General features: G+C 35.5%; 1 protein-coding gene across 14 annotated transcripts in view; it reads right to left on the bottom strand.

Annotated features, from left to right (window-relative positions):
- Window positions 1–26,977, bottom strand: part of HYCC2 (hyccin PI4KA lipid kinase complex subunit 2) — a 108,182-nt gene that overhangs the window by 67,481 nt on the left and 13,724 nt on the right. For all 14 annotated transcript variants that reach the window (XM_073218366.1, XM_073218361.1, XM_073218359.1 and 11 more), the window contains one exon: window positions 8,567–8,666. The gene's annotated coding sequence lies outside the window, so the exon portion shown is untranslated. The remainder of the gene's footprint in view (window positions 1–8,566; window positions 8,667–26,977) is intronic.

The raw sequence follows: 26,977 nt of genomic DNA, 5'->3' as shown, positions 1-26,977 counted from the left end.
TATACAATTACATGAGCAACATTATGGTTATTAGATTCCTCCCATTATCAAGTCCCCATCACATACCCCATTACAGTCACTGTCCATCAGTGTAGTAAGATGCTATAGAGTCACTACTTGTCTTGTCTGTGCTACACTGCCTTCCCCGTGTGCCCCCCTACATTATGTGTGTTAATCGTAATTCCCCTTATTCTCCTTATCCCTTCCTTCCCACCCATCCTCCCCAGTCTCTTTCCCTTTGGTAACTGTTAGTCCATTCTTGGGTTCTGTGAGTCTGCTGCAGTTTTGTTCCTTCAGTTTTTTCTTTGTTCCTACACTCCACAGATGAGTGAAATCATTTGGTACTTGTCTTTCTTTGCCTGGCTTACTTCACTGAGCATAATACCCTCTAGCTCCATCCATGTTGTTGCAAATGGTAGGATTTGTTTTCTCCTTATGGCTGAATAATATTCCATTGTGTATGTGTACCACCTCTGCTTTATCCATTCATCTACTGATGGACACTTAGGTTGCTTCCATTTCTTGGCTATTGTAAATAGTGCTGCGATAAACATAGGGGAGCATCTGTCTTTTTCAAACTGGGCTGCTGCATTCTTAGGGTAAATTCCTAGGAGTGGAATTCCTGGGTCAAATGGTATTTCTATTTTGAGCTTTATGAGGAACCTCCATACTGCATTCCACAATGGTTGAACTAATTTACATTCCCCCCAGCAGTGGAGGAGGGTTCCCCTTTCTCCACATCCTCACCAACATTTGTTGTTGTTTGTCTTTTGGATGTTGGCCATCCTAAATGGTGTGAGGTGATATCTCACTGTGGTTTTAATTTGCATTTCTCTGATGACTAGTGATGTGGCGCATCTTTTCATGTGCCTGTTGGCTATCTGAATTTCTTCTTTGGAGAAGTGTCTGTTCAGCTCCTCTGCCCATTTTTTAATTGAATTATTTGCTTTTTGTTTGTTGAGGTGTGTGAGCTCTTTGTATATTTTGGATGTCATCCCCTTATCGGATGTCATTTATGAATATATTCTCCCAAACTGTAGGATGCCTTTTTGTTCTGCTAATGGTGTCCTTTGCTGGAGAGAAGCTTTTTAGTTTGATGTAGTCCCATTTGTTCAATTTTGCTTTTGTTTCCCTTGCCTGTGGATATATGTTCATGAAGAAGTTGCTCATCTTTATATTCAGGAGATTTTTGCCTGTGTTGTCTTCTAAGAGTTTTATGGTTTCATGACTTACATTCAGGTCTTTGATCCACTTCAAGCTTACTTTTGTGTATGGGGAGAGACAATAATCCCGTTTCATTCTCTTGCATGTAGCTGTCCAGTTTTGCCAACACCCATTTTTGAAGAGGCTGACATTTCCTCATTGTATGTCCATGGCTTCTTTATCATTTATTAATTGAACATATATGCTTGGGTTTATATCTGGGCTCTGTAGTCTGTTCCATTGGTCTATAGATCTGTTCTTGTGCCAGTACTAAATTGTCTTGATTACTGTGGCTTTGTAGTAGAGCTTGAAGTTGGGGAGAGTAACACCCACAGCTTCATTCTTCCTTCTCAGGATTGCTTTGGCTATTTGGGGTCTTTTGTGGTTCCATATTTATTTTAGAACTATTTTCTCTAGTTTGTTGAAGAATGCTGTTGGTATTTTGATAGTGACTGCATTGAATCTGTACATTGCCTTAGGCAGGATGGCCATTTTGACAATATTAATTCTTCCTATCCATGAGCATGGGATTTGTTTCCATTTATTGGTATCTTCTTTAATTTCTCTCATGAGTGCCTTGTAGGTTTCAGGGTACAGGTCTTTCACTTCCTTTGTTAGGTTTATTTCAGGTATTGTATTCTTTTTGATACGATCGTGAATGGAATTGTTTTCCTGATTTCTGTTTCTGCTAGTTCATCATTAATGTATAGGTTTCAGATTTCAGATTAATGTATAATGCAACAGATTTCTGTATGTTAATTTTGTATCCTGCAACTTTGCTGAATTCAGGTATTAGATCTAGTAGTTTTGGAGTGGATTCCTAGGGTTTTTTATGTACAATATCATGTCATCTGCATACAGGGACAGTTTAACTTCTTCTTTACCAATCTGGATGCCCTTTATTTCTTAGTGTTGTCTAACTGCTGTGGCTAGGAGCTCCAGAACTATGTTGAATAAGTGGGGAGAGTGGGCATCCTTTTCTGGTTTCCAATCTTAAAGGAAAAGTTTGCAGCTTCTCACTATTAAGTATGATGTTGGCTGTGGGTTTGTCATATATGGCCTTCATTATGTTGAGGTACTTTTCCTCTGTACACATTTTTTTGAGAGTTTTTATCATGAATGGATATTGAATTTTGTTGAATGCTTTTTTGGCATCTGTGGAGATGATCATGTGGTTTTTGTCCTTTTTGTTGATGTGGTGGATCATGTTGTTGGATTTTTGAATGTAGTACCATCCTTTCATTCCTGAAATAAATCCTACTTGACCATGATGATCTTTTTGATGTATTTTTAAATTCGGTTTGCTAATATTTTGTTGAGTATTTTTGCACCTATGTTCATCAAGGATACTGATGTATAATTTTCTTATTTTGTGGTGTCTTTGCCTGGTTTTGGTATTAGAGTGATGCTGGCCTCATAGAATGAGTTTAGAAGTATTCTCTCCTGTTCTACTTTTTGGAAAACTTTTAGGAGGATGGGTATTATTAGGTCTTCACTAAATGTTTGATAAAATTCAGCAGTGAAGCCATCTGGTATAGGGGTTTTGTTCTTAGGTAGTTTTTTGATTACCAGTTCAATTTCGTTGCTGGTGATTGGTCTGTTCAGATTTCCTGTTTCTTCCTGAGTCAGCCTTAGGAGGTTGTATTTTTCTAGAAAGTTGTCACTTCTTCCAGGTTATTCAGTTTGTTAACATATAATTTTTCATAGTATTCTCTAATAATTCTTTGTGTTTCTGTGGTGTCTGTAGTGATTTTTCCTTTCTCATTTCTGATTCTGTTTATGTGTGTAGACTCTCTTTTTTTCTTAGTAAATCCAGCTAGGGGTTTGTCTTTTTGGTTTATTTTTTTGAAGAACCAGTTCCTGCTTTCATTGATTCTTTCTATTGTTTTATTCTTCTCGATTTTATTTATTTCTGCTCTAATCTTTATCCTGTCACTCCTTCTAAAGACTTCGGGCCTCATTTGTGCTTCTTTTTCTAGTTTCATTAATTGTGAGTTTAGACTGTTCATATGGGATTGTTTTTCTTTCCTGAGGTCAGCCTGTATTGCAATATACTTCACCCTTAGCACAGCCTTCACTGCATCCCACATATTTTGCTACATTGAATTATTGTTGTCATTTGTCTCCATATATTGCTTTATCTGTTTTTTTATTTGGTCACTGATCCATTGGTTATTTAGGAGCATGTTGTTAACCCTCCATGTATTTGTGAGCTTTTTCATTTTATTAGCGTAATTTATTTCTAGTTTCACACCTTTGTGGCCTGAGAAGCTGGCTGATACAATTTCAATCTGTTTGAATTTCCTGAGCCTCTTTTTGTGGCCTTGTATATGATCTATTCTTGAAAATGTTCCATGTGTACTTAAGAAGAATGTTTATTCTGCTGCTTTTGGGTATAGAGTTCTGTAGATATCTGTGAGGTCCATCTGTTCTAATGTATTGTTCACTGCCTCTGTCTCCTTACTTATTTTTATGTCTGGTTGATCTGTCCTTTGGAGTGAGTAGAGTGTTGAAGTCTCCTAAAATGAATGCATTGCATTCTATTGCCCCCTTCAATTGTTAGTATGTTTCACATATTTAGGTGCTCCTGTGTTGGGTGCATATATATTTATAATGGTTATATCCTCTTGTTGGACTGGCCCTTAATCATTATGTAATGTTCTTTGTCTCTTGTGACTTTCTTTGTTTTGAAGTCTACTTTGTCTGATACAAGTACTGCAACTCCTGCTTTTTTTCTCCCTATTAGTTGCATGAAATATCTTTTTCCATCCCTTCACTTTTAGTCTGTGTGTGTCTTTGGGTTTGAAGTGAGTCTTTTGTAGGCAGCATATAAATGGTTCTTATTTTTTAATCCGTTCAGTGATTCTATGTCTTTTGATTGGTGCATTCAGACCATTTACATTTAGGGTGATTATAGATAGGTATGTACTTATTGTTTTTGCATGCAACAGATTTGTGGTTACCAAAGGTTTAAGAGTAACTTTCTTACTATCTAACAGTCTAACTTAAGTCTCACTTAGTATTCTATTACAAACACAATCTAACGGTTCTTTCTTTTTTTTCTCCTTTTTCTTCCTCCTCCATTCTTTATATATTAGGTATCATATTCTGTACTCTTTGTCTATTTCTTGACTGACTTTGTGTGTAGTTGATTTAATTTTGCATCTGCTTAGTAATTAATTGTTCTACTTTCTTTACTGTGATTTTATTTCCTCTGGTGACAGCTTTTTAGCCTTAGGAACACTTCCATCTATAGCAGTCCCTGGGATTGGAAGATTTTTTAAATGAATACTACTGCCTTATTGAAAAGGTCAAGAAAAAGCAACTACACTTATGTTTTTTCAAATACTCTACAAAGAAAAAGTGCTTTTAAAATCAAAAGGAAACCCAAATATTTTTAAAAAGAAAAAATCTTTTAATCTGATATATAGCACATCAAAATTCCTATCTGATAAGATCTCCCCAAGTAACCTGATGACTACCCTTCAGTTAAAAAAAAAGTATCACATCCAGGTTAAATTTCTTATTTTAAATTCCTATCTGATCTCTCATATAATCATGAATTTGGTACATCAAATCACTTTAGTGTCTATCAATACCATTTTAAAAATGACTGCAAACTAAATGTCTTTAAATAGAGAAATATAATGGCATTAATAATAATTATAATTAAAACACATCGTATTTCCTCACATCTATGACACTACACATTTTAAGACAGTAATTCATTAACAAATTAAAGTAGAAAATAATAAAAAAATCATTTATTAAAATGAAAAATAATTAACTAAAGGATAAGAGCCTAAGCTTATCCATATAATCACATGACTTTTAAATAATTATCCTTTATGTTTCTAGCCACCTTTGGTATTTTTACTAGCCACTTGGCAGGTTCTCCCAGCGCTCTGTACATGGCTGGATTAGACTCACTTCAAATGTCACCTCCCCTGAGAAGCCTTTCCTTCTATCCCCAGTTCCTCCTTCCTCCAATGCCTCTTGCTCTGTCCACTTCTTCATAGTATCTAGAAAGATCTGTAATTATCTCATTTGTTTACTTATTATTGTCCATCTTTCCCACTAGCGTCTGTACTTTACAGTAACAGGCACTGTATTCGGCACAGATAGCAGGCACTCAAACATCTCAACTTAATTACCTCTCCTTATGAATTCACTTTATTTAGCACCTTTAGGAATGACAGTTTTATTTCTGGTCAAAGCAAAACCTGAGATTTCTACCTGCATTTTCTACTTGATTAAGTTCAATAATTTTATTTTTCCAAAGTAAATATACATGAAAGTTAATAGCTTTTTAAAAAATCACCCTGAAATTTGACAGGTAGATATTCTCCCAGATGAATGCATCAGTCATACTAACCTTGCCCAGGTCTGAAATTAAGAGACTGAGAGATTTGGCAAGTTTGCTGCCTTTGAATTAACTGGCATGCACCAGGCAATTTTCTGCTTACACGATCGTTCATTTTACAGACATTTTAAGTAACAATTAGGGATGCAAACGGAACTAAAAATTCAACCCCATGTGGTTAGTATTATCAACTAAAATAATAACTGAATAAATGACTATACAAAGTTAAATTCTCAAAATTCCAAATATAGATTACTACTGCTATCTCACAATTTACTTGACTGGTTGCTGAAAAGTTCATTCAGACAAGACACATCCTGATCTAAAAAATGCTAAAATGCAAAAAAAAGTGAGGAAATATGTAAGTTATTAGTGAGCCTATCAAGTATAAACACTGTATCAACTGTTTTCTATTGTTTTATCTGAGTTACGTATATTCATTAGAGAATGATAGTAAAGGAGGCAAATACTGTCTCAGTATCAGTATCAAAAATTGTTTTGACCCCAGAGATAAACTTACAGGATTCTCAGGACACACTTGGAGTTCAGATTCTGAAGCCCTATTATCTAAATTTAAGATCACTTATTCTAGCTATGTTTATACCTTCTTATCCCCTTACCAGTTATACTTTAACCCTCTATGCTTCATTGTCTCATTTCAAATTGATAGATAATACCATTACTTCATATAGTTCTTATGTACTTACAACAATTCCTTTCATAAGCTAAATACTATATAAGTGTTTGCTAGAAGTATTAGTTGACCTTCACAATTCAATGTACGGTAAAATAGTTTCTGTTATTCCCATCTACGAGGTAAGAAAACTAAAAGTGTGAAGAGGTTGAGCAACCCACGCAAGGTAACACAGTTTAAGTGGGTGAACTTGGATTTGAATTTAACACCTACTCTAAAACCTACAGTTGAAAAATGTAAACTGGCCCCTTTCTTAGCTCTTACTACTTCCCCTCACAGCTTCCTGTGTTCTAGCCATACTCTCCCTTCTAGTTTTCTATAGCTTCATGCACATCTTTACCCCAAGGATTCTATGTAGGCTGTTCCAGTCTGGAATGTTCCAGCTGTCCTACTCCTGCTACTTTAAACAGCTGGCTCCTTCCAATCCTGTTAGTTTCAGTAGGCCTTTCTTGATCTAAAGAACAGCCCTTTCTCCATTTTCCACTATTTTCCATTTGAACAAATATGGTTAATTTCCTTCCTAGAGTTTTGGATTTTGTACCTTGTTTATTAGACCTCATAACCTATTGATTACTTAAAGTTCTAGGAGACAGGGTCCACTTCTATTTTGCTTACATTTGAGTGCTCACTATGTACTCAAAGCTAATAAGCATAATATCTTATTTGGACATATGGCAGGAATTTAATGTATATTTGTTGAATCAATGAATCACACTGCTTATATGGCCTTGGATAAATCACTTAAACCCTTTGGGCTTAAGTTTTCTACAATACGTTACTCTCTAACTCTAAAATTCTATGGATATATTTTAGTACCTTCATTTAAGAAATAGAATAGTACTGGTTACAGAGAAATTTTGTAAATATATACTTCCTAAACAGACTCAGTATCTTGTAGTCTCTAGAGGTAGCTATGAACAGTTATATATTTGATCAGACAATATAGAATTCTGAAGATCAATATTTCTACTGTCTATTACACCCATCCCATCATTACCTGCTATATAAAAACTGTATTTAAAAGCAAAAATCAAGCTGGTATTTCATCATGCAGCTTAATTGAGGCCAATACTGCTTCATTTTCAGAGTGTAAAACAAAGTAAAGAGAATTATCACAGAAAATGATTAACTTTTTAGTGACCATAGTAATGGCAACCTTTATTAGCAAGCCCTGAATACAACATAATGAATGAAATAGTAATTACTGGAAAATGATCTAAAGGAGGTCAATAAATACTTGCTAGGAAGCAAACGCACAGTATTTACACAAGTACAATAAGTTCTCCATTATCTACATGGGCAGATATTGTGTCTTAGCTGACAATCATGACAAATCTTTTTCAGGAATTTTGTCAATTTATAGAGAATCAGAATATAAAAGGCAGTACAGCCTCATGGTTAAGTATGGGCTCTGGCTCTAGATTGCCTGAGTTCAAATTCCAGTTCTGTAACCTATAAGCTATGCATCTTTGGGAAAGTTATTTAACTCATCTGTGGCCTCAAATTCTTCGTTTATAAAATGGGGATAATATAAGTACCTATATCAAAGGCTTTTTATTAAGGATTAAATAAGTTAACACATCAGTGAGCAGAACTATGATAACTGCTCTCAAGGATTTCTACTCTATCAAAAATATTGGATAAACAAAACTGCACAATTATCAAAGCAACATACAAGATAGCAAAAAAATGGTTTTGCTAGTGAACATTTTAAAACTAGGTCAACAACTCTGAAGATATTTCAAGTATAAGTCTGAAACTTAAGCACTTTAGATGTGCTGTTACTGTGAATACTAAATTCCCTAAGGAAAAACCTAAAACTGCACTGTTCAATACAGTAGCCATGAGCTACATGTGGCTATTTAAATTTAATTAAATGAAATAAAATTTAAAGATTCAATTCCTTAGTCACACTAGCCACATTCAAGTGCTCAACAGCTAAAGATGGCTTGGGTCTCCCATATTGGACAGCACAGATATCCAACATAGACATCATCACAGAAATTCTACTGCACAGCTCTGATCTAGATGTAGCTACATAATATAATTATGCTGAGTAACTTAATAATTCAATAACTGTAAAGTTTAAGTAATAAAAAGGTTAGAAGACATAACTATTAAAAAGGAAATACTTTTTTCAAAAGCAAAACTGAAAGGCAGTAATTAAGATGTGTTATTTCAAATCTCCTAGGTAAAATCACTTAATAACAGAAGCTTATCATCAAAAATTACCTCACATTCCAACATGTCTACTATATGGGAAATTCATTCTTTACCCTTTAAAAAGTGAAATTCTATAATTTTACCTCTGTTCTAAGATCAGTTTTCTAAAGGAGGAGGTGGCACAGGAATGCAGCAGAGTTCAAGTGTGGAATTCATTTGTTGAGATTTAAATATTTTCCAATTCTATAAAAGATAAAAATGAAAAATTGCATAATATTGAGGGAAAATATTCTCAAGAATGTAATACAAAGAAAAAAATCATTTTGATTAAGACATCTGTAACATAATTTATCTAACTTAAATAATTAGGGATTCAAAAAATTTTATAATAGCTAGCATATACTTATGTACCATTATCAGGCTTAATTAAAAAAATCATTTGATTCAGAGAAAGGAAATCTGAGTTTGCCAACAATTTTCTGTAAGACCTTGAGTAGTTACTTAAATTTTCTGGAGCCTCATTTGAAAATCCTATAAAATTAAGTCCCTTCTAGTAAAAAATTCTATGACTCTAACTTTTGAAACATGTTACAGTGATATCACATACAAACCACCATTCAATTTTAATATGCAGTATAAAACCAAACTTAAATAATAAGTACCAATGGCTATAAAATCATTGCAGATGAGTTTCAAAGAACTGAAAGTTCTAAAATTTTTTAAAAGAACACAGAAAATGCTTCTACTTGAATTTTTCACACAAAAACATATTCAAAGTTTTTTGATCAGAGAGAATTATTTTCAAATTGCTAACAGTATGATTTCATCATAAAGTAGTAATTATTTTCACATAGTTGCTGACCACATTATGCTGTATCTCTTTGATTAAAAACTGTACCACAACTTTAAGATCTAAAACCAAAAGAAAATAAACATTTTAAACTATGTTCATTAACAAAACACTTTTTTAAAATACAAATACTGAACTAAAATTCTCTTGGAGTTAAATTGCATTATTATGGTAAAGTCTCCAGTGTTTTCCAATTAAAGATGTGTCAGAACCTCCTATTCCAACCACGGCAGCTGACTTTTTATCTCATATATTGGGCTACTACATGAGATTTTTATTTCATGAGAAGTTCTGAACTGAGGGAAAAAAACTGGAAAAGGACTAGCAGAGTATCTATGGAAAGATACACAAGAAACTGGTTATACTTTGGGTAGGGGCACTTGATGCCAAGGGGACTAAGTTTCTTTTTGTACCTTGAGAATTTTCAACCACCAAGACAATCATTAGATTTTGAAGCAGTGCAGATAAGTAGTCTTGAGAGCTGAGTTCAGAACCTCTGTTTGAGATGAGCCTCCAACAGTCTTTTAGGGCTAAGGATACAGATACTCACTAGGCTCTCAATTTAAAACAAAAAAACCCAACAGGACAAATGATAGGAAAACTAAGGTTTATTAAGCTTAAACACAGCTTTTAAAAAAATCTCAATCCCTGATTAACTGGAGGTAATGAGCCACAGAAAAAAATGGGAACACTGTCAGGAAGGTAACATTGTGCAGAGCCTGTATGGTTCTTTCATACATAAAGTCCAGCACACAATCAGAAATTATTAAATATGCAAAGTGACCAAAATATGACCAATAATTAAGAGAAAACTAGGCAATCAATCCACAAATGACCCAATAGTGTAGTTAACATGGAGGACAATCATTTAAAATAATTTTATTATATTAAAGAAAATAGAGGGAAAAGAGAATTAATGAAGAATAGAGAATTTCACCAGTGAATTAAGATTTATAAAAATAATTAAATAAGACATTCAAGAACTGAAAAACACAATATAAAAAATTAAGAACCCAATACATTGACTTTATAACACTAGATATAGCAGACCAAAGAATTAAAAGCTAAGTCAATAAAAAAAATACCAAAACTATAGCTTGAGAAAGAGTAGAGAAAGAAGAGAAGAAGAGAGGGGAAAGGCAGAGAGAAGCAGAAAGGCAGAGAAGGAGAGGTTTAAGAGAGAAGGTAGGATATGTTCAAAATTTCTAATATATATATAATTGAGGTCCCAGATGAGAATAAGAGATATAAGCAATATTCAAAGATAGAATAACTGACTTCAGGGAAACTGATGAAATTAATTCAGAGATTTAAGGCACTATGTCAACTCCAAGTAGAGTATGCTCAAAGAATACTATTCTTAGGACATCATAATCAAATTATGAAAGGAAGAAATGAAGGAAGGAAAAGACAATTCATAAAAACAATATTTAAAAAAACATACAGTTGACCTTCAAAAAAACAGAAAGACTAAAAACAAATTTCTCAACAGAAAGAACAGAAGCCAGAATATAACAGACTGGAACCATTAAAAGGACAAGAGAAAATAACTGACAACCTAGAATACAATATCCAGCAAAAACAGCCTTCAAAAATTAAGGTGGAGGAGAAGATTCTGGGAAGATTGCAGAATGCACCAGGAATCTGTCAATTTAGACAGTAATTATACTAGCTGAATCTGTCTGATGTAACTATTTTGGAACTCTGGAGTCTATTGAAATGCAACTTTCATGGAAGACTTTTTGGTTTTTAATTTTAATTGTAATTAATTTTAGTCAGTGTCAGCTCTTAGCACACTAACAGCTATCCATCCTCCACCTCCAGCCATATGGCAGGCAGCAGTTGACATGTTCCTGGAGCACACTGCAGGAGCAAGGCATGGTAAAAAGGACCCTGTTAAAAAAATATTGAATATCTGTGCTCTAATTACTGACTGCTGCTTCTGATCATAGAGGGCCAAAGAAGTGGGCAGCCAGTGTTGTTCCACCTCCCCTTATTGTTGCAAGCCCCATGCCTCTCACTGAAGTGACCTCCAGGGAATTTAAAGAGCCTGTACCCATTTTTTCCCCATCTATCCATTTATCCACTAATGGATAGTTAGGTTGTTTCCATTTCTTGGCTATCGTAAATAATCCTGCAATGAACATGAGGGTGCATATATTTTTTCAAGTTACTGTTTCTGTTTTACCTGGTATATTACCAAAATAACCAGATGTGGAATTGCTGAATCATATGGTAGTTCTACTTCTAAGTATTTTGAGGAGCTCCATACCATTTTCCATAGAGGCTGTACTAATAGCCATTCCCACCAACAGTGCACACAGGTCCCCATTTTTCCACTACCTTGCCAACACTTATTTCTTGGTTTTAATAATAACCATTCTAACAGGTGTGAAGTGATATTTCATTGTGATTTTGATTGGCATTTCCCTAAGAATCAGTGATGTTAAGCAACATTTCATGTACCTGTTGGCTATCTGTATGTCTTCTTTAGGGAAAATGTCTATTCAGATACTCTATTTTTAAATAAAAGATGCTGGGTCAACTGGATATCCCTATGGAAAAAAATGTATCATGATTTCCAACCTTATACAATTCACAAAAGTAAATTCCAAATAGAATGTAGATTTCATTGTGAAAGTATGAAAAAAAGAAAACAGCAAAACTTGTGTCCTTGAAGCAGCAAACTTGCTAAGTCAAAACAAAAAGCACTAAACATAAAAAAACAAAGATAAATAAGACTATTAGATTTATCATCAAAAGACAAACTAAGAATGTGAAAAGGCAAGCCGAAGAGTAGCAGAAGATATCAGCAATACATATGCCCAGTACCTAGGGAGAGATCTGTGATTGCTTGGGGTGTGGGGTGGGGCAGGAAAACCATGAAGCACTGGCACAGTAAGCCAACCTAAGACTGAGGTTGAACCAGGATCACAGACAACATCCCTACTATCAGCCATGAACTTTTGTACTAGTTAAAGAGGAAAAGTATGTAGAGAAAAAGTCTTCTACTTCTGGACATGACAGAGTGATAGGAATTCAACTTACTCTCTTGCCTGAAATAATAAAAAAATGGGAGAAAATGTGATAAACAGGTTTCTAAGACACTGCGCACAAAGAACAATGAAATTGCCCAACTTCCTTCCTTGAGAGAGTTTCCAGGCTGCAGTATAACGAAGAGAAAAGTAGGCAAAGTCCAGCCAATTCCCTAAGTTAAGGCAGTACAGCTGAGAGTCCAGGTAAACCAAGGTGTTAGTTTTCACAGGACAGAAAAATGCAAAAGAGAGACAAGCAGCATAACATATATGTTATTGGATTCTCCAATGTAGAGGAGCGAAATGAAAGGGAAAAAAAATTGAAGAAACAATGGTGCAAAACACTTCCTAACTGGATGAAGACTATTAACCTACAGTTCTAAGAAGTCCCTGAACCCCAGCCACAAGAAACATGAAGAAAACCTACACCAAAGTACATTATAATTGCTCAAAACTAGTAATAAAGAGAACATATTAAAAACTCAGAGTATGGGGGAAAAACACATGTACAGAGGAACAAAGATAAGGATGAAAGAAATGATATAAGAGAGGACAATGAAGCAACATCCTTAAAGTACTAAAAGAGAAAAATGTGTCAACCTAGAATTCTATAAAGCAAACTAAATATCTCTCAAAACAAAGGTAAAATAAAGACTTTTCCAAACATACAAAAGCTGCCTTGTACTACAAGAAATGTTAAAGAAAGCTCTTTGGGGAGAAGAAACGGATACCAGATAGAAACATGAATTTACTCAAAGGACTGAAGAGAATCAGAAATAGCAACTACAAGAATCAACATATGAATTTTTTCTCACTTTTTTCTTATTATTTTCTACAGATAATCAAGAGGAAATAAGGGAACCTTATAAATATCTTACGCAAATACATTCAACAATTTATTTAACATGGACAAATTTCTTGAAAGAAATACAATACCAAATCTCATTCATGAGGAAATAATGCAAATAGTCCTGTATCTATCCTAAAAATAGAATTTACAGTTTAAAAATCTCTTCACAAAACAACAAAAAGTGTGGAGGGACCCTGTGTGGAAAGACCCTTTCTGTGTCATATGTAGACAGGGATGGCTGAAAGTTGAGGATGAAGCATGAGAAACCCTTTGAGAATTAAATCCTCAACAAATTTTTTTTATTTGTGAGAAATTATTTTAAAAACAAAATGGACCAAACAGAAACCTTTGAGAATTAAATCCTCACTCTAACACAAAATAATAGCAAGTTACCATTAGAGAAAGATCTGAAGTGTACTGAAGATAATGATAATAGCAACAGACCCAAACCCAGCTCAATTCCTGACTAAACTGACTCAACACACATACACTAATTCCAGGATAGATGTGGGCTCATTTTAAGGAATACATACAATTTACATCAGTCTCTACTGTTCTACAATGTCAGGCATTCAATAAAAAATTTCAGAACACAAAAACAGTCAGCTATATTCAAGAGATAAATCAACAGGACCTAGAACTACCAGACAGGGACTTTAGAATAACTATAATATATAACGGATCTAGTAAAATGGTTGGGAAAACATTCATGAAAAAGACAGGTAATTATAGCAGAGATGTAAACAATCAGAAACAATCAAATGGAAATGCTAGGAAAGAAAGAAAAACAAAACAAAACATAGCCAAAGATAAATAATTCCTTCTCCAGGCCTATCAGAATATTCCAACACAGTTTAGGAAAGAATTAATAGACTTAAACGATAAGAAAAAAAATTATCAAACTTGAAACAAAAAATAAAAGGGTTCATAAATGACATATCCGATATGGGATTGATGTCCAAATTATATGAAGAACTCATGCACCTCAACAAACAAAAAGCAAATAACCCAATTAAACAATGGGCAGAAAAGCTGAACAGACACTTCTCCAAAGAAGAAATTCAGATGGCCAACAGACACATGAAAAGATGCGCCACATCACTAATCCTAAGAGAAATGAAAATTAAAACCACAATGAGATATCACCTCACACCAGTTAGGATGGCCAACATCCAAAAGACAAACAACAACAAATGTTGGTGAGGATGTGGAGAAAGGGGAACCCTCCTTCACTGCTGGGGGTAATGTAAATTACTTCAACCATTGAGGAAAGCAATATGGAGGTTCCTGAAAACACTAAAAATAGAAATACCATTTGACCCAGGAATTCCACTCCTAGGAATTTACCCTAAGAATGCAGGATCCCAGATTCAAAAAGACATATGTACCCCTATGTTTATTGCAGCACTATTTACAATAGCCACGATAAGGAAGCAACCTAAGTGTCCATCAGTAGATGAATGGATAAAGCAGAGGCAGTACATATACACAATGGAATATTATTCAGCCATAAGAAGAAAACAAATCCTACCATTTGCAACAACATGGATGGAGCTAGAGGGTATTATGCTCAGTGAAATAAGCCAGGCGGAGAAAGACAAGTATCAAATTATTTCACTCATCTGTGGAGTATAACAACAAAGAAAAAACTGAAGGAACAAAACAGCAGCAGGCTCACAGAACCCAAGAATGGACCAACAGTTACCAATGGGAAAGGGACTGAGAGGATGGGTGGGCAGGGAGGGATAAGGGGGAAAAAGGGGCATTACGATTAGCATACATAATGTAGCTGGGGGGGGGACATGGGAAAGGCAGTATAACACAGAGAAGACAAGTAGTGATTCTACAGCCTCTTACTACGCTGATGGACAGTGACTGTAATGGGGTATGTGGTGGGGACTTGATAACAGGGGGAGTCTAGTAATCATAATGTTGTTCAAGTAATTGTATATTAACAATACCTAAATAACAAACAAATAAATAAAAATAAATGGTGAGAAAAAATTACATATTGTCCAAAAGCTGCAGGACAGTACCAAATTGCATAGCATAGTTTTTTTTTCCCACGCAAGATATTTTATTATCTGAAAGAGAAAGTGGCTGCCCCTAGAGAGAGGGAGAGAGCAGCCACCTGGTGCAGAGCATTGTGGCTTTCGTAGAGGCGGAGTGGAAAAGAACCGCTTGGCCTGTTGCCTTGGGGGCAGGTCAGAATGTTTAGAAATAAGGTGAGGCAAGCCCAGGCAAGCCCCAGGCAAGTCCAGGCATGATTTTCTCTGGCTTCTGTGCTTGTAACCATGGGGTAAATGGAGGTTAAATTACTATTCTCTTATATTCCTCCCTTTTCTGTTTTATAAGTGGTGGAGGACTTTGGAAGGGGTGAACGTCAGTCTTCAGTAACTGCATCCTGCTGATTAGGGGCAATGAAGTTCATTTTTGTATTGATGGGGGGTGGTCCTCGGATGAGCCCTTGGTCTGAAGTGGCGATGGCATGTTCCAGGTTTAATAAGGATCATCGTCTTTGGAGAGGGGTTGGTAATCCTGTAATACAAGCCAAGAATGACTCAGGAGACACAGGCCCATGCAAGAGATTTTATTATCTGAAAGAGAAAGTGGCTGCCCCTAGAAAGAGAGAGCAGCCAGCATAGTTTTATTTGAAGTTCCAGGAAGAGAAGAGAGGAAATTGGATAAAAGCAGCATTAAGGGGAAATGGCTGGAAATTTTCTAAAAAATAATTAAAGATATCAAACTACTAATCCAAGTAGCTCAGTAAACTCTGAGCCGGATAAATACCTTCTCATCAAAACAAAACACACCTAGATGTATTATAATGAAACTTCAAAAAACTAAAGATAATGAGAGGAGAGACACAATGTATTATTTGCAAAGGAGTTGGTTTCCATCTATTTTCAAAAATCTTAATCCTTCAGCCAAAGGACAAAAGTGTCAGAAATTACTGAAGAACAGAAGATTTTTTGGAAAAGGTTACTGAAATACCACGTTTCCCATTCTCCCAAAAGTAGTAGACGTAGATGGCACTGCCTCCTGATGACATGCCTAATAAGAAAGGACTTCAGGGATACTACTTAGAGACCTTGATATATTTTACCAACACCTTGAAGGATATATTAGATTGATGTGACTGACATTTCAGAAACCTATAAGGCAAGGGTCAAAGCTGCTAGCTACTCCATGATGTTGGAATGAAAAGAGCTCATGTGTTGAAATGAGCACTCCCAGACTGCATCAGGAAGACTGCACAAATTCTTACCATGGATGAGATGTGGGCCATGTGGAAGACAGAGATATGTCAGAACAGGCTGACCACAGAAAAGAAGCTAGAGGCTCCTCTAAATATACAGGAGCCAAGAAAACAGTAACCAACCAGCAGCTGGAGTAGAAATGGATTTGCCTTCAACAAGAAAGCTACAAGGGAGAGATCTCTAGCTATAAGGAAGAATTTCTATAATATCAAGAAAACTTACATGAGAAATGGAAGAGCCATGTGGAAAAAAAGCAATGAATAGAAACTGTCCCTGAAGACCAGATGCTGGACTTACTAGGCAAAGACTTTAAATCAGCTCTATTAAATATGTTCCAAGATAAAGGAACCATGTCTAGAGAATGAAAGGTAGGTATAAGAATGATGTGTTTTCATTTAAAGAATATAGAGATAAATAGACAAATTATTTTAAAAACAAAATGGACCAAACAGAAACCTACAGTTGAAAAGTACAATAACTGAAATAAATAATTCAGCAGATTTGAACTGTCAGAAGAAAGAATCGGTATACTTGAAAACAGTTCAATTGAGATTATTTTGTCTGAGGAACAGAACAAAAGAAGAATGGAGAAAAATGAACAGAGCCTCACAGACTTGTAGGATACCATTAAACCAGCAATATAATCATAATGGGGGTCCAAGAAGGAAAGAAAGAGGCAGAAATAATTCTTTAAGAAATAATGGCCTGAAACTTCCCAAATCTGATGAAAAAACATTACACATCCAAGAAGGTACAGGAAGTCCAGCTTAGATAAATCCAAATAGATCCATACCTAGACACATAATCATCAAACGGCTGAAAGCCATTTAAGTGTTTGCTATATAATTTGAATATGTGGCTAGTTTAGGATTTTAAAAAATTAAATCCTATGGGATGGCTCCAAGAAATAATTTCTAATTTCATGGAAGGAGGTATGTTTTTTTCCTGAGGTAATGACACAAGATCCAGTCTCAAGAATGAGAAGCAAAAGTGCAAAGAACATTATGCATATGCATAAGTAGAGAAAATAGCATAATGAACCCCCATGTACCCAATAAGCTTCAGTACTTATGAAATCATGGCCAAACTCTTTTCAGTATACATCCCCACTCCCTCTACCCACTCAAGTATTCTGAAGCAAATCCAGGATATAATTTTAACAATAAATATTTTAGTACATAGTGCTAAAAGACAAGAACTTTTAAAAGAGATAACCACAATATCATTACATCTAAGGATATTTAACATTAAGCCCTTAATATAATCAAATATCCCTTTAGTGTTCAAATTTACAATTATGCCAATTTTTAAAAACACTAACTCAGCATTCAAATGAGGATACATGTCAGGCTTAGATTGTATGTCCCTGAAATCTTAAAATCTGGATGTGTGTGTGTGTATTTGTCTTTTATTGGTTGAAGAAACAAAGGTATTTATATCAGTCTTAAATAAACTCTGCTTGATGAATGAAGTTATTAACATTTTCCACATGTCTGGATTTTGTTAACTGCACATGATTTAATATATATTCTTCTATCCTCTTCAGTATTCTTATAAAATTATGGTTGTACATAGAGTTTGACCAGATTAGGTTCCTTTTCAGTAGTAAGATCACACCAAAAGACCATTTTGGTGTGTTCTTCAATCAGAAAGCTCATGTCTGGTTGTCACTTTGTGATATTAGCAGCTGCTGGTGATCAATGCATAGGGATGTTTAGAGATAACAAATAGTTATAATCTAATTATCAAATTCTATTATTCCTTCATAATTAGCCGGGATATGCCTGTTAAGAAAAACTTCTCTTTATCTAGTATTAGGTTACACAGTAGTAGCATTTTTAAAGTAAAGGTAAGATGTTTAATTTCTTCCCTTTAATTACCAGTTTTCAAATTAACTGGGTAATGACATTCTGTATAGGTAACCAACTAATTTTTCTGTAGCTATCATTATAACCTCATGGGCTACACAAACCTGATGTTTCAACCAACTATAGTTAGATTCTTAGTAATACTCAAATTCTGCCATCTTTGCCAGTGACAGCTTTTACATGCCTGGCCCCTGTGCAGAAAAGAGTAAACTCAGGTAGCCTGGGTTATTCAAACTTTGTACATTCCCATAAAGGGCCTGTTTTTGTGGCCACTGGCAAGTGTACTGCTTTCCAAGTAACAGAGCACCACAAACTGCATGACTTAAAAGAATGGAAAATTTTTGTCTCACAATTCTGATGGAGGGAAAAAGTCTGAAATGAAGATGTCAGCAGGACAATACTTCCTCTGAAACCTGGGGAGAATCCTTCCTTTCCTTTCCTTTCCTTAGTTTCTTTTTTTAATTGAAGTATAGTTGATATACAATTTTTATTGGTTTCAAGTATACAGCACAGTGGTTCAACAGTTAGCAGATTATTAAATCCTCACCCCCACTAGTGAGGTTACTATATGTCAACATAGGCAGCTGATACAGAATCAATGGCTACATTCTCCATGCTGTATTATCATCTCTTCACTAAATCATTTACGAATGTATTTTCCCATACTAGTAGGTTGCCTTTTCTTCTGCTGATGGTGTCCTTTGCTTTACAGAAGCTTTTTAGTTTGACATAGTTGGACTTGTTAATTTTTTATACTGTTTCCCTTGCTCAAGATGTGTCCAGGAAAAACTGCTCATGCTTATGTTCAAGAGATTTTTGCCTATGTTTCCTTCTAAGTTTTATGACTTCATGTCTAACATTTAGGTCTTTGATCCATTTCAAGTTTACTCCTGTGTATATAGAGTTAGACAATAGCCAGTTTCATTCTCTTACATTTAGATGTCCAGTTTTCCCAACACCAGTTACTAAAGAGGATGTCCTTTCCCCACTGTATAGTTATGGCTCCTTTATCAAAAATTAATTGATCAAATATGTGTGAGTTTATATCCAGGCTATGTATTCTGTTCCACTGATCTATGGGTCTGTTCTTGTGTCAGTACCATACTGTTCTGACTACTGTAGCTTTACAGTATAGCTTGAGGTCATGGAGCATAATGCCCCTAGCTTTGTTCTTCTTTCTCAGGATTGCGTTGGCTATTTGGGGTCTTTTGTGGTTCCATATGAATTTTAGAACGATTGGTTCAAGGTAACTGAAGAATGCTGTTGGTATTTTGATAGAAATTGCATTGAATCTGTAGATTGCTTTAGGCAGGATAGCCATTTTGACAATATTAATTGTTCCTGTCCATGAACATGGGACGTGTTTCCATTTATTGGTATCTTCTTTAATTTCTCTCATGAGTATCTTGTAGTTTTCAGAGTATAGGTCTTTCAATTCTCTGGTTAGGTGTATTCCTAGTAATTTTCTTCTTTTTGATGCAACTGCGAATGGAATTGTTTTCCTAATTTCTCTTTCTGCTAGTTCATCGTTAGTGTATAGGAATGCAACAGATTTCTGTGTATTAATTTTGTATACCACAACTTTGCTGAATTCAGATATTAGATTTAGTAGTTTTGGAGTAGATTCCTTAGGGTATTTTATGTACAATATCATGTCAACTGCAAACAGGGTCAGTTTGACTTCTTCCTTGCCAATCTGGATGCCTTTCATTTCTTTGTGTTGTCTGATTGCTGTGGCTAGGACCTCCAGTACTATGTTGAATAACAGTGGGGAGAGTGGGCATCCTTGTCTTGTTCCTGATCTTAAAGGAAAAGCTTTCAGCTTCTTGCTGTTAAGTATAATATTGGCTGTGGATTTTCATATATGGCCTTTACTATGTTGAGGTACTTGCCTCTGTACCCATTTTTTTGAGAGTTTTTATTACGAATGGATGTTGAATTTTGTCAAATGCTTTTTCAGCATCTATGGAGATGATCATGTGGTTTTTGTCCTTCTTTTTGTTGATGTGGTGCACGATGTTGATGGATTTTCAAATTTTGTACCATCCTTGCATGCCTGGAATAAATCCTACTTGATCATGATGGATGAACTTTTTGATGTATTTTTGAATTCTAATTTTTGCTAATATTTTGTTGAGTATTTTTGCATCTACGTTCATCAGGGATATTGGGCTATAATTTTCTTTTTTGGTGGTGTCTTTGCCTGGTTTTGGTATTAGAGTGAAGCTCGCCTCATAGAATGAGTTTGGAAGTATTCCCTCTTCTTCTACTCTTTCAAAAACTTTAAAGAGGATGGGTATTAGGTCTTCACTAAATGTTTGATGAAGTTCAGCAATGAAGTCATCTGGTCCAGGAGTTTTGTTCTTAGGTAGGTTTTTTATTACCAATTCAATTTTGTTGCTGCTGATTGGTCTGTTCAGATTTTCTGTTTCTTTCTGGGTCAGCCTTGAAAGGATGTATTTTTCTAGAAAGTTGTCCATTTCTTCTAGGTTATCCAGTTTGTTGGCATACAATTTTTCATATGTTATGAAACTAATAGGGAGTAAAAAGTAGGAGTTGCAGTACTTGTATCAGACAAAATAGACTTCAAAACAAAGAAAGTCACAAGAGACAAAGAAGGACATTACATAATGATTAAGGGGTCAATCCAACAAGAAGATATAACTATTATAAATATCTATGTTAATTTTCCCATAGTTATTTTTTCTTTCTCATTTCTGACTCTGTTGATGTGTGTAGACTCTCTTTTTTTCTTGATAAGTCTGGCTAGGAGTTTGTCTATTTGGTTTATTTTCATGAAGAACCAGCTTTTGCTTTCATTGATTCTTTCTATTGCTTTATTCTTATCGATTTTATTTATTTCTGCTCTAATCTTTATTATGTCCCTCCTTCTACTGACTTTGGGCCTCATTTGTTCTTCTTTTTCTAGTTTCATTAATTGTGAGATTAGAGTGTTCATATGGGATTGTTTTTCTTTCCTGAGGTAGGCCTGTATTTTAGTATAATTTCCTCTAGCACGACCTTTGCTGAGTCCCACAGATTATGTGGTATTGAATTATTGTTTTAATTTGTCTCCATGTATTGCTTTATCTGTCTTTTTATTTGGTCATTGATCCATTGGTTATTTAGGAGCATGTTGTGAAGCCTCCATGTGTTTGTGGGATTTTTCATTTTCTTTGTGTAATTTATTTCTAGTTGGATACTTTTGTGGTCTGGGAAACTGGTTGGTATAATTTCAATCTTTTTGAATATACTAAGGCTCTTTTGTGGCTTAATATATGATCTATTCTTGAAAATGTTCCATGTGCACTTGAGAAGAATGTGTATTCTACTGCTTTTGGGTGTAGAGTTTTGTAGATGTCTGTTAGGTCCAACGATTCTAATGTGTTGTTCAGTGCCTGTGTCCTTACTTATTTTCTGTCTGGTTGATCAGTCCTTTGGGGTGACTGGAGTGTTGAAGTCTCCTAGAATGAATGCATTGTATTCTATTTCCCCTTTTAATATTGTTAGCATTTGTTTCACATATTTAGGGGCTCCTGTGTTGGGTGCATATTTATAATGGTTATATCTTCTTGTTGGATTGACCCCTTAATCATTATGTAATGTCCTTCTTTGTCTCTTGTGACTTTCTGTTTTGAAGTCTATTTTGTCTGATACAAGTACTGCAACTCCTGCTTTTTTCTCCCTATTAGTTGCATGAAATATCTTTTTCCATCCCTTCACTTTTAGTCTGTGTATGTATTTGGGTTTAAAGAGAGTCTCTTGTAAGCAGCATATAGATGAGTCTTGTCTTTTTATCCATTCAATGACTCTATGTCTTTTGATTGGTGCATTCAGTCCATTTACATTTAGGGTGATTATTGATAGGTATGCACTTATTGCCATTGCAGGTTTTAGATATGTGGTTACCAAAGGTTCAAGGTTAACTTTCTTACTGTCTAAGCATCTAACTTAACTCACTTAATATGGTATTACAAACACAATCCAAAGGTTCTTTTTTTCCCCCTCCTTTTTCTTCCCCCTCCATTATTTATATATTAGGTATCATATTCTGTGCTCTTTGTCTGTCACTTGATTGAATTTGGCGATAGTTGATTTAATTTCACATTTGCTTAGTAATTAACTGTTCTACTTCATTTACTGTGGTTTTATTACCTCTGCTGACAGCTATTAAACCTTAGGAACACTTCTATCTACAGCAATCTCTGCAAAATATACTGTAGAGATGGTTTGTGGGAGGTAAATTCTTTCAGCTTTTGCTTATCTGGAAATTGTTTAATCCCTCCTTCAAATTTAAATGATAATCTTGCCAGATAAAATAATCTTGGTTCGGTTCGAGGCCCTTCTGCTTCATTGCATTAAATACATAATGCCACCCCCTTCTGGCCTGTAAGGTTTCTACTGAGAAGTCTGATGATAGCCTGATGGGCTTTCCTTTGTATGTGATTTTATTTCTCTCTCTGGCTGCTTTTAATACTCTGTCTTTATCCTTGATCTTTGCCATTTTAATTACTATATGTCTTGGTGTTGTCTTCCTTGGGTCCCTTATGTGGGGAGATCTGTGTATCTCCGTGGCCTGAGAGACTATCTCCTTCCCCAGATTGGGGAAGTTTTCAGCAATTACCTTCTCAAAGACACTTTCTCTCCCTTTTTCTCTCTCTTCTTCTTCTGGTACCCCTATATTGAGAATATTGTTCCATTTGGATTGGTCACACATTTCTCTCAATATTCTCTCATTCTTAGAGATCCTTTTTTCTCTCTGTGCCTCAGCTTCTTTGTATTCCTATTCTCTAATTTCTATTTCATTTATTGTCTTCTCTACTGTATCTAATCTGCTTTTAATACCCTCCATTGAGCTCTTCAACGATTGGATCTCTGACCAGAATTTGTCCCTGAGCTCTTGAATATTTTTCTGTACCTCCATGAGCATGTTAATGAATCAGGGAGGGTCATGAGGTCGATTTCATTTGAATCCTTCTCAGGTGTTGTATTCACAATTTTACTTTAAACGGGGTTTGGTGTTTCATATTTGTATATGGCGCCCTCTAGTGCCCAGAAGCTCTACTACTCTCTGGAGCTCCTCAGCCCCTGAAGCAGTGTCAGGGGTTGCAGGGGAGCAGTATTGGTGCCTGGGGGGGAGAACGAGCTGTTTCCTGCTTCCTGGCTGCTATGCCTGCCTCCACTGCCAGAACCAGTGGGTGGAGCACAGAGGTATAAGCCTCTATGCTTTGCCTTTGTAGATGCTGTAGATGGGGCTTCCCTCTGGGTGGCCTAATGCCAGGGTAGGGTTTGCTGGTTTGTAAGCCAGGTGGGGCAGGCTGGGAGAAAGGCGCAGTAAGCTGTGTATCATGCAGGAGGTCCTTCAAGCTGTGTAGGCATCCACGGAGCTGTAGTGCCTGAAGATCAAGCGAGTTCTCAACCTGCTAGGCAGAGTGCAGCTGGAAAATTTTGTCTACCTGTCCTTTTTCATGAGCAATAAGCTCTGTGCAATCCTTGCCCCATTAGTAGCCCTCTTGCTGTTAGGAAGTCTCTCAGACTGCCAACCTTTCTTTTGTCCCAAACCAGCTGGATATGGATCCCTGCTTTCCACAAGTGGCTGGAATCTCAGTCTCTCCAGGTATTCTGCCTGTCTTAGCTTTCAATCCCCCTAGTCATGAGAGTACCATGAAAGCACCATGAAATGTAGGCTTGTGCTCCCAGAGCAGATCTCTGGAATTAGGTATTCAGCAGTCCCAGGCCTCCACTCCCTCCCTGCTCCATTTCTCTTCCTCCCACTGGTGAGCTGGGGTGGGGGAAGGGCTTGAGTTCAGCTAGGCCATGGCTTTGGTACATTACTCTGTTCCATGAGATTTATTCTTTTCTCCAGGTATATGCAGTTTGGCACAGCCCTCTTTCCTGTTGCTCTTTCAGGATTAGTTGTATTAATTATATTTTCATATTATATGCCATTTTAGGAGGGAGCCTGTGTCTCACCTCTCATGTCGCCATCTTAAACCCTCAGATTCATCTAATTGTGTCTTCTTTTAATTTCTCTCTTGAGTATCTTACAGTTTTTAGAGTACAAGTCTTTCACTTCCTTGGTTAGCTTTATTCCTAGATAGCCTATGCTTTTTTATGCAATTGTAAATAGAATTGTTTTCCTGATTTCTCTATCTGCTAGTTTGTTGTTAGCATTCAGGAATACAACAGATTTCTGTGTAATAACTGAATCCTGCAGCTGGCTGAATCATTATTATTTCTAATAGTTTTTTGGTGGCACCTTCATGTTTTCTATGTGTAGTATCATGTCATCTGCAAATAGTGGTAGTTTTTCTTCTTCCTTACCAATTTGGATGCCTTTTATCTCTTTTTGTCTGATTTCTGTGTCTAGGAACTCCATCATTATATTGAATAAAGTGGTGAGAGTGGACATCCTTGTCTTGTTCCTGATCTTAGAGGAAAAGCTTTGAGATTTTCTCCATTGAGTATGATGCTCTCTGTGGGTTTGTCATATACAGCCTTTATTATGTTGAGGTATATTTCCTCTATGCCCATTTTGTTGAGTTTTTACCATGAATGGATGTTGAATTTGTCATATGCTTTTTCAGCATGTACTGAGATGATCATGTGCTTTTTATCCTCTTTTTGTTTATGTGGTGTTAGATGTTGATTTATGAATATTGTACCATCCTTGCATCCCTGGAATAAATCCCATTTGGTCATGATGGATGATCCTTTTAATAACATTTTTAAGTTCAGTTTTCTAATATTTTGCTGAGCATTTTTGCATCTATGTTCATCAGGGATATTGGTCTATAATTTTTTTTCTTGTAGTATCCTTGGTTTTGGTGTTAGAGTGATGCTAGCCTCACAGAATGAATTTGGAAGTATTCCCTCTTTTCTACTTTTTGGAATACTTAAAGAAGGATGGGAATTATCTTGTCTGTAAATGTTTGGTGGAATTCAGCTGTGAAGTAATTCAGTCCTGGGTTTTTGTTTGTTAGGAGTTTTTTTTATTAAGCATTCAATTTCATTTCTGGATATTGGCCTGTTCATATTGTTCTGTTTCTTCCTGGGTCCATCTTGGAAGGTTGTACTTTTCTAGAAATTTGTCCATTTCTCCCAGGTTTCCAATTTATTGGCATGTAATTTTTCATAGAATTTTCTAATAATTCCTTTTATTTCTGAGGTATTCATTGTGATTATTCTTTGTTTCTGATTTTGCTTAGATGTATACACACTGTTTTTTTCTTGATAAGTCTGGCTAGGGGTTTATCTAGTTTGTTTATTTTCTCAAAGAACTGTCTTGTGGTTTCATTAATTTTTTTCTATAGTTTTTCTCCTTCTCTATTTTATTTATTTCTGATTTGATTTAGTATTTCCCTCCTTCTACTAACTTTGTTTCATTTGTTCTTTTTCTAATTTCTTTAGTTATGAGTTTACACTGTTCATTTGGTATTGTTCTTGCTTTCTGAGGTAGGCCTGTGTTGCTATGTACTGCCCTCTTAGAACCACTTTTGCAGCATCTCACAAATTTTAGACTGTTGTATTTTTGTTTTCATTTGTCTCCATAGATTGCTTGATTTCTACTTTGATTTGTTCATTGATCCAATAATTATTTAGAAGCATATTGTTTACCCTCCATGTGTTTGTTGGGTTTGTTTTCTTCATATAATGTATTTCTAGTTTCATACCATTGTCATCTAAGAAGTTGCTGGATGCAATTCCAAACTTTTTTAATTTATTGAGGCTCTTTTTTTTAATTGAAGTATCATTGATATACAATCTTATGTTCATTTCAAATATACAACACAGTGGTTCAACAGTATTAAATCTGCACTTCCTCTACTGCAGTTACTATCTACCAATGTAGAAAGATGTGACAGAATCATTGACTATATTTTCTATGCTGTACTACCAACCCCTGTGACCAACTTATATTGTAACTGAATTATTGTGCCCCTTTTGGATAGAGGATTCTTGGTTTAAGGTCCTTTTGTTCAGTACATTAAATATTTAATGCTACTTCTTTCTGGCTTGTAAATTTTCTGCTGAGAAATCTGCTGATAGGCTCATGGGGTTATCACATAAGTAATTTTTTTTCTCTCTCTGGCTGCTTTCAAAACCGTCTCTTTATCTTTAATCATCGTTCTAATTATTATATGTGTTGGTATTGTCTTCCTGGGGTTCCTTTTTTTTAGGGGCTCTCTATGCTTCCAGGATCTGAGTGTCTTATTTCCTTCCCCAGTTTGGGAAAGTCTTCATCAATGATCTCATTAAAGATACTTTCTACTCCTTTGTTTCTCTCTTCTTCTTCTTCTGGTACCCCCTATTATGTGAATATTATTTCATTTGGAGTTGTCAAACAGCTCTCTTAGAGGCTCTTTTTTCTCTCTGTTCCTCAGCTTCATTGTTTTCCATCTCATTGACTGTTTCCTCTACTGCAGCAATCTATTATTCATTCCTTCTATTGTATATTTAATTCCAGCTTTTGTATTTTTCAGCTGAGCAGCTCTTTTTCAACTTTTCTGTCTCTTTGTGGAAGTCCTCCCTGAGATCGTCAATATTTTTCTGCAGATCAGTAAGCATATTTATGACTGTTACTTTGCAGTTTTTATGAAGATGATTGGTGACCTCCATTTCATTTAGTCCTCTTTCTGGTGTCTTACCCTGTAGTTTTGTTTGGAATATATTGCTCTGCCTCCTTATTTT

The sequence above is a fragment of the Manis javanica genome, chromosome 12 (genome assembly GCF_040802235.1).
Source record: "Manis javanica isolate MJ-LG chromosome 12, MJ_LKY, whole genome shotgun sequence".
In the NCBI taxonomy this organism is placed as follows: Eukaryota; Metazoa; Chordata; class Mammalia; order Pholidota; family Manidae; genus Manis; species Manis javanica.
This window is presented reverse-complemented; position numbering and strand designations above follow the sequence as displayed.